The 13,171-nt window shown below is 48.9% G+C and overlaps 1 long non-coding RNA gene across 1 annotated transcript; it reads right to left on the reverse strand.

Annotated features, from left to right (window-relative positions):
- Positions 1-845: 845 nt before the first annotated feature.
- Positions 846-12,893, reverse strand: LOC311590945. The gene is made up of 5 exons (XR_014776998.1): positions 11,590-12,893; positions 6,710-7,109; positions 4,644-4,731; positions 4,123-4,316; positions 846-1,062 (listed from the first exon to the last, which is right to left on the reverse strand). It is a non-coding gene; the product is annotated as an uncharacterized lncRNA (long non-coding RNA).
- Between the last annotated feature and the right edge of the window lie 278 nt (positions 12,894-13,171).

Here is a 13,171-nt window from a genome sequence, read left to right on the forward strand (position 1 = left end):
ACATATGCATGTACATGTGCCACATGTGCACACATATGCACACATGTACACATATATACACACCCATACACATACATGCACGTACGCACATGCACACACACACACAAACACTCCTCAAAATAAACCTCAACCTGAGTTGTAAGTATAAAAAGCAAAACTATAAATATTTTTTAGAAAGAAAATCTTTAGGTCCTGGGGCTAGACACAATATTCTTAAATCTGATACCCAACGCAAGATCATAAGGGGGAAAATTGATAAAACGTACTGCATCAAAAATTTTAATATTACTCCTCAAAAACTTGTGTTTTGTGACTAGATAGATTAAAGTGTTGAAATGCTTGTCACACCTCACTTTCAAGGCCAGGGTGCAGTGATACACAGAGGTACTCCAGCGCCGGGGACACTGAGGCACGGGACCATGAGAGGAGCAGCGATGCTCAACCTGTGGGTCATCACCCTTGTGGCCGTCGTGTATCAGACATCCCGTGTGCTGGATGGTCGCATTATGCCTCATGACAGTAGCAAAATCGCATGTTGTGAAGTAGCGACAAAAAAACAATGTTATAGCCGGGGGTCACACAGCACGAGGCACCCACCTCGTGGAAGGCTGAGAGCCGGGGGCTCACGGTCTGAGGCTGCGCTGAGCCGCACAACCAGACCCTCTCGGAAACACACCGAGGCAAAGCTGCACACATCCAACAAAGTGCCAATATCCAGCGTAAAAACAGAGAGAGAGAGAGAGAGAGAGAGAGAGAGAGCTCTCAAAAGACATTAGCAAAGCATAGATGATCAAACTGGAAAACTGGGTAAAAGGCAGAGGTATTTATTCCACTGCCGAGGACGTACAAACGTCAATACAGCCGGCACCAGCAGCCAGAGGGAGATGTAAATTAGGACGCTGACACGAAATGAAGCCTCCACACACCGATCAGGAAGCCTAAATCGGAAAGAGGGAGGAAAGCATCCATGCTGGGGAAGCCTTGGAGGAAGGCATCACTCAGGCGCTTGCTTGTGCGACTTCAGATCGGTAAAGCCGCTGTGGAACGCAGCTTGGCAGACTTCTTCATGAAAAAAAAAAAATATATATATATATATATAATCACAGCAACTCCCACGGGAGCCTACAAAGGCACTCTAAAGTATTTTATCCCAGAGAAAGAAACCCCATGCGCCCATAAACCTGATAACAGCGTTTCTAACAGCTTTGTTTGTGATCAAAACAGCGATCCAACAGACACCTGAAGGGGACAAGGCTTTGTGGTCGTGGTCTCACACACACACACACACACACACACACACACACACACACACACACACACACACGCATGCACGCACACCGAGGAATACTACTGAGCCATTAAAAGGAGTGTGCTGCAATTTACACGCAACCACTGTGGTAAATCTCCCCGCAACTGGGCCACGTGAGAAGGCGTATTCTAAGGGTTACCACATGTTACCCCGTGCACATAACATGGCATGAATGACTCCCTGTGTGTGACCTTCTTCTGTGACACCTTTAACATAGAAATGAAGCATAGGTCAGAGATTGTGGGAGCAAGGGCCATGGGAGTGAGACAAGAGCCTGGGAAATTCTCGTGGGAAAATTCTGGGCCTAGTCAAACGTCAATATGTCGCTTGTTATGTGACAGCCTTACGGGATGGTACGGATGTGACAAATGGTTTTTTGGTGTTGGGTTTTTTTGTTTGTTTGGTCGGTTGGTTTTGTTTGTTTGTTTGTTTTTGGTTTTTGGTTTTAGGAGACAGGGTTTCTCTGTGTAGCCTTGACTGTCCTGGACTCATGTAGACCAGGCTGGCCTCGAACTCACATCGATCCACCTGCCTCTGCTTCCCGAGTGCTGGGATTAAAGGCGTGCGCCACCACGCCCGGCTTCAGTACATACTCTCAACCACTGAGCCATCTCCCTAACCCCAATTGGTCTTGCTTTTTAAGAGAAATCTTTCTCACCAGTTTTAGTACTTGGCTCAGTGCAGGTTTTTATTGCAGTGATTAAAGCGCCATGACCAAAGAACAATTTGGGAAGAGAGGGTTTTCCTCCATCACTGAGGGAAATCAGGGCAGGAACTCAAGGCAGGAGGAACCGGGAAGCAGGAAGTAAAGCAGAGGCCATGGAGGAATGATGTTTCCACCCTACTCCCCTCCCCTAGACCCCTGATAGAGGGGGACCCTCCTCTCCCACCGTCTGACCACAGCCTATCAGGCCCCCACCGGAGGATAGACTGCAACCTATTCCTGTGTGTGTCCACAAGGCCACCCCCCCACCCCACTCCACCCCCCACCCCCCCACCCCCCACCAAGGGACAGCGATCAAATCACAGATTCCAGAGCCCATGTCAGAGACAGCCCTGCTCTCCTTCCCCATGGGAACATGGAGAGTGACCTGTCCATCAGTTGTGTCTGAACAGGGGGTCCAGATTCTCCGCAGGCATTGTCCTTGGTTGGTGCAACAGTTTGTGCAGGCCCCCCTGGGTCCAGATCTGCCAGTCCTAATGGTCTCCTTGTGGGGTTCCAGAACCTTCTGGGTCCTTCCATCTCCCTATTCCTCCGCACCACTCTCAGCGCCCTGCCCAGAGCCCAGCAGCAAGTCCCAGCATCTTTCCTGATTCCCTGCTGGGGGGGCAGCCTCTTAGAATGGCCAAGATCAAACTTTCAAGTGACAGCACATGCTGGCAAGGATGTAGAGAAAGGGGGTACACTCCTCCATTGTTGGTGGGAGTGCAGACTTGTACAACCACTTTGGAAATCAATCTGGCGCTTCCTCAATCAGCTTCTTTAGACAACCCAGAACCACCAGCCCAGGGGGTGGCACCTCCTACCATGAGCTGGCCCCTCCCACATCAATCATCAGTCAAGAAAATAAACCACAGGCCAGTCTGATAGGGACATTAACCCCACTGAGATTTCCTCTTCCCAAATGACACAAAACTAGCCAGCACAACGTTTCACAGGGCTCTAGTTTTATCTTTCACTGAGGACTATTTTTTTCTAGTGCTCTTGTGTAAGAGCACTTGAGAGGAAATTATTTGCTTATCGCAGAAGAATAATTCTAAGCAGAAGAAGCTTTGAGTCTAACATCAAAATTATGTGAGTTGAGTAACCAGTCATCGTCCCAATTGGCGACACAGGAATTGATTATTTCTTCTTTTAAAATTATTACGTGAGTGTGAGCGTGTGTGTGTGTGTGTGTGTGTGTGTGTGTGTGTGTGTGTGTGTGTGTGTGATGTTCTCTCCACAGAAGGCATGTGGAGGTCAGGAGACAACTTTGAGGCGTCAATTCTCTCTTCTCACCTTTGTGTTGGCTCTGAGGATCAAACCCAGGTCATCAGCCTTGAGCAGCAAGCCCCTTTTCACCCCTGAGCCATCTTGCCAGCCCACGAACCGTCTTCTATCTCCTGACTACGTGGTGAAGACATCTGAGCTTTTCGTTTTCCATAAAACTGTGTCTGTGATTAGCTTTTCAGCTTTGTCAATAAAAGCAGTGGATTTCAACTTTCTATTACTTCTAAAAGCTAATTTCGTTCATTTAAAATCATGCATATTGCCTATATTTAATTAATATAAAGCCATTATCCTATCAAATTTAATTCAACTGTATGTGTACTTATGTCCTCTTTTGCCCAGGACTGTTTGTTTGTATCTTCTCTTTTTCCCTGGCTAAACTGAAGAAGGTTTTATTGATCAAATCTACTGTCTGTGTTGACCTTGCTTATTCTGTTAATGTCAGTTTTTAATCTTGATTAAAGCCTTCCTCTAACTTTCCGTAGGTTTGATTTTCGGTTCTTTCAAGAATCTTGAATATTATGTTTGGTCCATTTGGTTTCAATTTCCCTCATTTTCTAATGACTGCATCGAAGTCCATAAATTTTCCTCTGATAACTGCTTTGGCCACATCTCACAGGTTTTTAATATTTAATGCTCTATTGCTTATTTCTAAATAGTGTATAATTTTCATTTTTATTTCCTTATTAGCACAAGGCTTTTTTATAAGTGTTTCTGTGTTTATGATCGTAGATATTGATTTAATCTCTCTTTTACTTATTTCCTCATTTGTTCAGGGGATGAGACTTATACAATCCTATTTTTTGTTGTTGTTGAGACTCACTTTGCTGTCTAATGCTTTATCGGATCATGGGAGTGACTTGTGTACGGTCGGTTTCTTGTTTTTATCGTGTCACTGAAATTCTATACGCCATGCTGGAGAGGTGGTGCAGGGCAATGGCTGTTCTTGCAGAGGACCCTGTCCTGCTGGTTTCAGTGCGACGTCGTCCTCCGTAGGTCTCTGGCCCCAATTGGTGTCTGCGTGAGAAGAATTAGGGGATGAGGTCTCGCTGAGGAGGAGGAGTGGGGCACATGACTTGGAGGTGGAAGTGTCAGGCATAGAGGTTTCAAAAGGCCCCCGGAATGCCCAGTAACCTTTCTGGGCTTTCCTGTGTGTGGTTCTAGGCACGAGCTCTCGGTTGCTGCTCCAGCTGCCTGCTGCCTGCTGCCTCGGCTGCACCATCAGGGACTCTAACCTAACCCGCCGGAAGCTCAAGGCCCAAATTACCCTGCGGTCTACAAATTGCCTCAGTCACAGTAATAAAAACAGAACAGTACACAGTGACAGAAAAGTAAGTAACGCACCTGAGTGTGGTTTTCCAGCATCCACACGGCGGCTCACAGCCACCTGTATCTCCAGTTCCAAGGCACCTGGCACAACTCTTTCAGCCTCCTTGGGCACCAGGTACACACATGGTGCACAGATGCACATGCAAACAAACAAACAAAAAAAAACCATGTGCATAAAATAAAAATAAATAAGGATTTAAATTCTGTTTGCTATTGCTTTTGCTTAATATACTTCCTAAAGAAATATGAAACTTGTCCAGCTATTTTTTTTAAACCTTTTCATACCTGTATTATTTAGAGTTCACTAGGATAACAGAGGCAATAGGGTGAGTACATTCATCTATTCATAATATATTAAATATTGCCATTTAATATATACTAAACATATTAAAGAGTTTATTAAGGCAGCTACGCTGAGACAGTAACAACAACCGAATTCACATCTGAAAGGCTAAGCATCTGCTGGGTGTTTGGTCCCTGAGGCTGGCTGGGGTCCCACAAAAGCTGCATCTCTCTGGAGAGGTTGAAACCCCACTGGCTCAGTCCACGGGGCTGGGTGCTTTAACAGCCCCATGCTGGCCCCAAGTCCCTGCCAGGATCCTGGAGAGCCGCTGGCTTGGTCAAACAGAGACGCCTGGGAATGCTGCTCCGGTATCGGTGTAGGAATCAGCAGCCAGTTGGGCACATGAACGCCTCGGAGGCAAGATGGAAAGCCAAGCCAACCAAAGGCCAGTGAACATCCTCCTGGCCTCTTGAACCTGGACGGCTACCAGCAGGTGACACCCACACGCCTGTGGGTCTTCCAAAAAACACCTAAGCAATCAGGGCAATTCTCCAGTTGAGGCTCACTGCTCAGGTGACCCTAATTCACAGCAAGCTGACATGAAAACCAACCATAAAGACATCTGCTCGACTTGTTTCTTTTCTCCATTATTAAAAGCATGAAAGAATACAACAACTGTACCTTTCAGGATGATTGTTCTTTGCGGCAATTCTTTTACACTCTCATTGCCACGCATCCCCTCCTGCTTGAGATGGTGTGTAAGCCATCTCCTACACTTTAATACAGTCACACTTATTTCTCAAGCCTGTCTCTTTCCCTTGTTTTTAACTGATTTTTAGTTAATATTACACATCCATTCACTGTGTCTTTTTGTAAACAGATCTTATTGATAAATTATTTATCACCATGTAATATCCATTCTACTATCTTGACTTTAGATTTAGTAATACTGACATTTTGGGTGGGGTGGGGTTGGTTTTGGTTTTGGTTTTTCGAGACAGGGTCTCTCTGTGTAGCCTTGGCTGTCCTGGACTCGCTTTGTAGACCAGGCTGGCCTCGAACTCATAGCGATCCACCTGCCTCTGCCTCCTGAGTGCTGGGATTAAAGGCGTGTGCCACCACTGCCTGGTGTTTGTGTGTTTTTATTCAGCATTCATTAATGCTGGTATTTAGGGCCATGGCGTTCCTAGGGAACAGCTTTGACCAACCGTGAAATCTAAGTATTGATGCGCGATGTTCCTGTTCTTGCCTTGTGCAGGGTCCCCTGGTGCCAGAGACTCGTTGCTGCTTGTCTGGGTCTAGTTCTGCCCTCCTCTCAGCCACTAAGGAATGAACACGGAGCCTTGTGATGCTAACTATATAGTCCCCCCACTGGACCATCCCGATCCCGGGTCTCTCTGTCTGCTTGTTGGTTTGGTCATTTGGTTTGGTTTGAAACAGAGTCTCACCAAGTCCTCTAGGGCGGCCTTTAATTTACTCTACAGTCCAGGCTGGCCTGGAACTGGCGGAGAATCCCCTGCTTCAGCCCTCCCCTTCTCAAACGGGAGTGACATATTTTCTGTCCCTTTACAGATTTACACGGATTGCCTCTGAAAACATCTATCCTAAGATATTTTTCCTTTTCTTCTTATTGATTTAAGTTATTTGTTTACCTTATATCCTGACCGCAGCTCCTCCCCCTCCCGCCTCCTCTCAGTCCCCTCCCTCTCACCTTCTCTCACCACCCCCCCCACCCCCCCCCACCCCCCGCTTCCATCCTCCTCACAAAAGGCGAGGCCTCCCATGGATATCAGCCCACCATGGCATATCAACTTGTAGCAGAACTGAGCGCATCTTCTCCTACTGAGGCGAGACAAGGCAGCCCGGTTAGGGAGACGGGATCCAAAAGCAGACAGCAGAGTCAGAGACAGCCCCTGCTCCTGGCTTAGGGGTGCAGAGGGCCCAGTCCGTCCCATCCGTGGTCTCTGGTTGCTCACTGGTTGGTGGTTCAAGTCTCTGTGAGCTCCTCTGGGCCCAGGTCAGTTGACTGTATGGCTTTTCTTGTGGTGGCCTTGGCCTCTCTGGCTCCTTCATTTCCTCTTCCCCCTCGTCCACAGGATCCCCCAAGCTCCGCTTAACGGTTGGCTGTGGGTCTCTGCATCTGTTTCCATCTGTTGCTGGGTGAGGCCTCCATGATGACATTTATGCTAGGCTCCTGTCTGAAAGTACAGCAGAGTATCATTGGTACTGTCAGGGGTGGCCTCGCTCTCATGGCATAGATTTCAAGTTGGGCCAGTCATTGGTTGGCCCTGCCCTCAATTTTTTCCTGAAGATTTCTTTTATATCTTGTATGTATATGTGTGTGCATGTGTATGTGTGTGTGTATGTGTGTGTGCATGCTTGTGTATGTGTGTATATGTGTGCATGCATGTGTGTGCATGTGTATATGCGTGCATGTGTGTGTATGTGTGTGTGCATGTGTGTTCATGTGTGTATGTGTGTGCATGTTTGTGTATGTGTGTGTGTGTGTGTAAGTGTGTGTATGTGTGTGCATGTGTATGTGTATGTGCGTGTGTGTATATGTGTGTGTATGTGTATGTGTGTGTGCATGTGTCTGTACCACATGCATGCAGAGCTAATAGAGGTCAGAAGAGGGCGTCAGATCCTCTGGCTTTTACAAGCTATTTTGCTGTGTTGTGTTTCTGTTCATCCTTATCTTTAAATATTTGAAAATGAATTTTTTTGGGGGGGGGAACAGGGTTCTCTTCAACATGCAGAGATGATGCTGATAATTAAAATAACACATAATTTTAGGAGAGTCCAACTTTCTTTTCTTTGTTTTGTTTTGTTTTTCAAGACAGGGTTTCTCTGTGTAGCCTTGGCTGACCTAGACTCACTTTGTAGACCAGGCTGGCCCCGAACTCACAGTGATCCACCTGCCTCTGCCTCCTGAGTGCTTTCAATCCCTATGTGCAAAAATCCCATTCTGATGATTTTTAGGTCAAAGGGCAACTAGTTTCTGCTTCCTTGTAACAAAATGTTGTAATTGGGTTTTTTTTCTCTTCCTCCTAAGCCCACACTCTACCCCTCCCCAGCTGGTCCTCAGACGCTCACAAATAAGCACAGGTCTTTCTATGGATGCTGTTACCCCTGTTCGCACAGCAGAGCTTCGCTTCAAAAGCTCATTTTTAACATTTAAACCTAGTTTTTTTTTTCACACTTCAGACCTATAGAGCATAAACGATGGTTTGAAATTTGTTCTGCCTCCGCAAGCAACGCTGAGTCTTTGCCCCCCCCCGCTCTCCCCCCCCCCAACTGTGGGTGGCCACACAGAGTGCTGGGGACAGACAGAATCCCCTAGGACACAATTCTTTATGTCCTGACAGAGAAGATATCTCCAGGGCTTTACAGACAACCCACTGAGAAAAGGTGTTAAGTGGGGAACAGAAGTGGGAAGATGTCTGAGTTTATTTTCTGTTGCTATGGGGGGGAAAACGCCATGACCAAAAGCAAGTTGAGGAAGAAAAGGTTCATGCGACTTACATGCCCAGATCACACTGTCCACTGTGGAAGGAAGGCAAGGCAGAAACTAAAGCAGTAACCACAGGGAAATCCTGACTACTGGCTTGCTAGGCCTGATTTTATATATATATGAAATTTCATATATAATATATAGATATAAATGATACAGGTGTAGATTTAGACACACACACATCAGGACGACCTGTCAGGGACAGCACTGCCCACAGTGGGCTGAGATCTGCCAAGTCAATCATTAATCAAAGAAAAAGAAAGGAGAGAGAGAGAGAGAAAGGGAGGGAGGGAGAAAAGAAGAAGAAGAAGAAGAAGAAGAAGAAGAAGAAGAAGAAGAAGAAGAAGAAGAAGAGGAAGAAGCAAGCCCCACAGGCAGGCTTACAGGCAATCTGATGGAGGCATTTTCTCAACTGAGGTTCCTCTTTCCAAGTAACCCTAGATCAGCAGTTTTCAACCTATGGATCACAACCCTTTTGGGGGGGAGTCGAATGACCCTTTCCCAGGGGCCACCTAAGCCCATGGGAAACACAGACATTTACGTTACGGTTCGTACAGGTATGAAGTAGCGGTGAAAAATAATTGTGTGGTTGGAGGTCATCACTGTTGAACTTCACACCCAGGACGAGCAGCTGAGGTGCCATTTTAACCAAAGCAGGACCTGGCCTCCAGGTTCTCCCAGCATGCATCAGTCTCTACCTGTTACAGAGCATGGCTGTGTGCCCCGCCCTCTACCCTGAACGTCCCAGCCCAAGGCTTCCCCTCCCCAGAGGCTGGTCACTACATGATTCAGACATTTTGGATTTCTCTCTCTTTTCCTCTCCCCACCTCCGCCCCACCACCCCAGCCTTTCTGTGTCCCCCTGTATGGCGACTTCCCTGGCCCCGGGGGCTGGTGAGCCTACCGAGAGCTGCCCCAATTAAACCTGCAATTTATAAACTCTGATCTTCATTTTGGCCGGGCAGGCAGAGGAATGCTTATCACCCGCCACACGAGGAGCTGAGTTAAACAGCTGCAGCATCAGGAAGGTTGAGAACCACTGCTCTAGCCTGTGTCAAGCTGACAGAAAAACCAACCAGAGCGGCAGGAGCCCACGCATGTGGCCAGCTGGCGCTAGGAACCGGTTCGTGAAGAGGCCACGCCCACGGTCCTTCCCCGCAGCTTTCCATCAGTTGTGTTTCGGCCGAAGTTTCCACTCACGGGTTGTTATAATACTAACAAAAACCGAGAGAAGACACACATCTATGGCTCCGAAGTGCAAGCCGAATGTGTCAAGCGCAGGATGTGCCAACACAGCGACCACGAAGTTTACCACTTTATTAAAACTGTGGTTGTTCACATAGAGACCCAGCCAGGTCACATATTAATAATTATCACTGAAAATCTTTAACATCAGCTGAGGCCCCACAAGTGAAGCAATATCACGTCTCCCGGTCTCATCTATCTCACTGCTTATAGCCCCTCTGTGGTCAGCACGCCGCCAGCTTCGTGGACGTTTAATTATGAGCACATCATAAATGTAGCTGACAGGGCAGAGGCTGTGGGGCTGGGGGGTGGGGTGGGGGGATGCGCCTGGCAAGGGGGTCGCAGCCAAGAGTGCTCAGTTGATGTACCCCCCCCCTCAGTGAGCACGGGAAAGGCCACATCTTCGGTTTTTCCCTCCGTGGCTTCCTGCTCCTCACGGGCAGCCATTATGACTGAAGGACCCGTCCTGAGTGCCTCCCCTCTGGTTCTGAGACTTGGTAGCCAGATCTCTTAAGTTGTGTCCTTGTTCCAGCCTATACAAGGCAGCGAAGAGCGCCCCGGCTTCGCTCAGCACACCTGGACCTCCCCAGGTTATGGGTTCTGCTCCGATGCAAATGAAGGGAAAAGGCTTCTGGCTCGAGCTCCAGGAAGCCCCTCCCCCCTTCCCTCCAGCCACTATTGATTATAATTATGGCATTCACGGTGCAAAGGCAGGAGGAATCTGAGGTCATGTCCAGCCTGACTGCGTCAAGTGTGAGAAACTAGCCTGGGGTACATAGCAAGATCTGTCTTGGAGAGAGAGAGAGAGAGAGAGAGAGAGAGAGAGAGAGAGAGAGAGAGAGAGAGAGAGAGAAAAGAAGAAGAAGAAGAAGAAGAAGAAGAAGAAGAAGAAGAAGAAGAAGAAGAAGAAGAAGAATTAGAAGAGATGTGGCTCAGTGGTAGAGCCCCTGCCTAGGATCCCCCACTGAGGGGCTGGGGTGTGGCTCAGTGGTAGAGCCCCTGCCTAGAATCCCCCACTGAGGGGCTTGGGTGTGGCTCAGTGGTAGAGCCCCTGCCTAGAATCCTCCAGTGAGGGGCTGGGGTGTGGCTCAGTGGTAGAGCCCCTGCCTAGAATCCCCCAGTGAGGGGCTGGGGTGTGGCTCAGTGGTAGAGCCCCTGCCTAGAATCCCCCACTGAGGGGCTTGGGTGTGGCTCAGTGGTAGAGCCCCTGCCTAGAATCCCCCAGTGAGGGGCTGGGGTGTGGCTCAGTGGTAGAGCCCCTGCCTAGAATCCCCCAGTGAGGGGCTGGGGTGTGGCTCAGTGGTAGAGCCCCTGCCTAGAATCCCCCACTGAGGGGCTGGGGTGTGGCTCAGTGGTAGAGCCCCTGCCTAGAATCCTCCAGTGAGGGGCTGGGGTGTGGCTCAGTGGTAGAGCCTCTGCCTAGAATCCCCCAGTGAGGGGCTGGGGTGTGGCTCAGTGGTAGAGCCCCTGCCTAGAATCCCCCACTGAGGGGCTGGGGTGTGGCTCAGTGGTAGAGCCCCTGCCTAGAATCCCCCAGTGAGGGGCTGGGGTGTGGCTCAGTGGTAGAGCCCCTGCCTAGAATCCTCCAGTGAGGGGCTGGGGTGTGGCACAGTGGTAGAGCCCCTGCCTAGAATCCCCCAGTGAGGGGCTGGGGTGTGGCTCAGTGGTAGAGCCCCTGCCTAGAATCCCCCAGTGAGGGGCTGGGGCGTGGCTCAGTGGTAGAGCCCCTGCCTAGAATCCCCCAGTGAGGGGCTGGGGGCGTGGCTCAGTATCAAAGCGTATCCAAGGTCCTGAGTTCCATTCTCAGCAATATAAAGGAGTTGGAAAGAGCTGTCCTTAACAACGTCCCACCATTCAGCTATATCCAGGTACAAGAGAAAATATCTTTCCTGGAAATCAGAAAGAAAAAAAGAAAAAGGTGACCTTGTATCCTGAGTGATGGAGCAGGAGGTTCACCAAGTACTTCTAATTAGCTGTGGCTTTGATACACTAGCCAAGGTGTTGGGCACTAATAAGGCCGCCAGTCTCTCACAGTGGGCTCGGGGGCTGCCAGATCTCGGAGTGTCTCGTTTCAAAGCAAGTGTCCTCAGAGGGGCTGAGGTGCAGATTCCTCGGCACCCTGGCAGGCTCCTGTGGGGGAAGACAAAGCATATAATAAGGGTAGTGCAATGAAGGAGCTTTGAAGAGAAAGCTGAAAAGTAGCTATCATGTTGGCAGATAAATTCTACACACAATTATTCATTCCTAGCCCCTTGACATGTAGATTAATGAGTTTGATAACCCAGGCTTCTAGGAAGTAGATTCTGCCCTTCGCAGGCTCTCTCTCCCCCTCTACCTACAAACAACGAGCTGGTCTATGGAGGGGGAAAAAAAAAAACAAATCGATACATTTGCAGTAGCCACCGCTGCTTGCCTGTGATTGGGGCCTTATGTCAAAACTATGATGTGTCTTCTACCTCCTGGCCTAGGAAGAAGCCGTAGTAGTCAGAGGGACGTGGGAGGGAACAGTGAGATTCAGATCTTAGGCTCTACTGAGCTCTGCTTTGCTGCCTAGGCTGAGCATGGGGCACTTGAAACGTCAGTGCCCGGGGAAAGGGGTTCACCAGCTTCACCCCCCAGGCTAGACTTCCCAGTGGCACTGCCCCTAGTTGGTGCTCAGCCACCCACTCAAAAAAAGAGGTAAAGGGCAAAAGCATTACAAGGGTGCAGGATAACCCACTCTGGGGGTCAGGGGGAGGATGAGTAAACGGCTGCAAGCTGGAACTGAGATCGAGTTAAAAATCCTCATAAAGAAAAAACAAGTGTCAAAAGTGAACGTGTGTCTGTGCCATCGGGTCAGACCTTCTGTTATGCGTGATCCCCAAACAGGAAGGAGAGCACCTTCCTGGGCATGGGGAGTTGGCTCGGCAGGTGGCTTGCCTTGCGACCATAAAGGGCTGGAACTCAGAACCCACAAACGCCTGGCAGGCAAGGGAGCTGCCCACAGCCCCATTGCTGGGAACGCAGAGAGGGGATCTCCCGGTCAAGCTAGCTGAACCAGCTGGATCCAGGAAACTCTGGGTCTGGTTAGAGGCCCTGCCTTAGTAAATAAAGTGGGAAGCGATCAAGGAAGACACAAGACATCAATTCTGTCCAACGCATGCACACTTATAAGTGCACATGCATACACGCATACAGCACACACATACACACATGCATGCTCACACATATGCACCCACAAGTGTGTAAATGCATATGCTCTCGTGCATACACGCCCACACACATACACACACACACACACACACACAAGAATATCTTCCTGAAAATAGACTTTCAAGAATACAGTAGAACAGGAGGGAATAAAACAGAAGGCAAAACACTGGAGCAGGAGCTGGAGAGATGGCTCAGGGGTTAAGAGCACTGTCTGCTCTCCCAGAGGTCAATTCCCAGCAAGCACATGGTGACTCACAACCATCTATAATGTGACCTGGTACCTTCTTCTGGCCTGCAGGTGTACATGTGCATA

This window comes from Acomys minous (assembly GCF_964271855.1).
Source record: "Acomys minous genome assembly, chromosome: 20".
NCBI lineage: Eukaryota > Metazoa > Chordata > Mammalia > Rodentia > Muridae > Acomys > Acomys minous.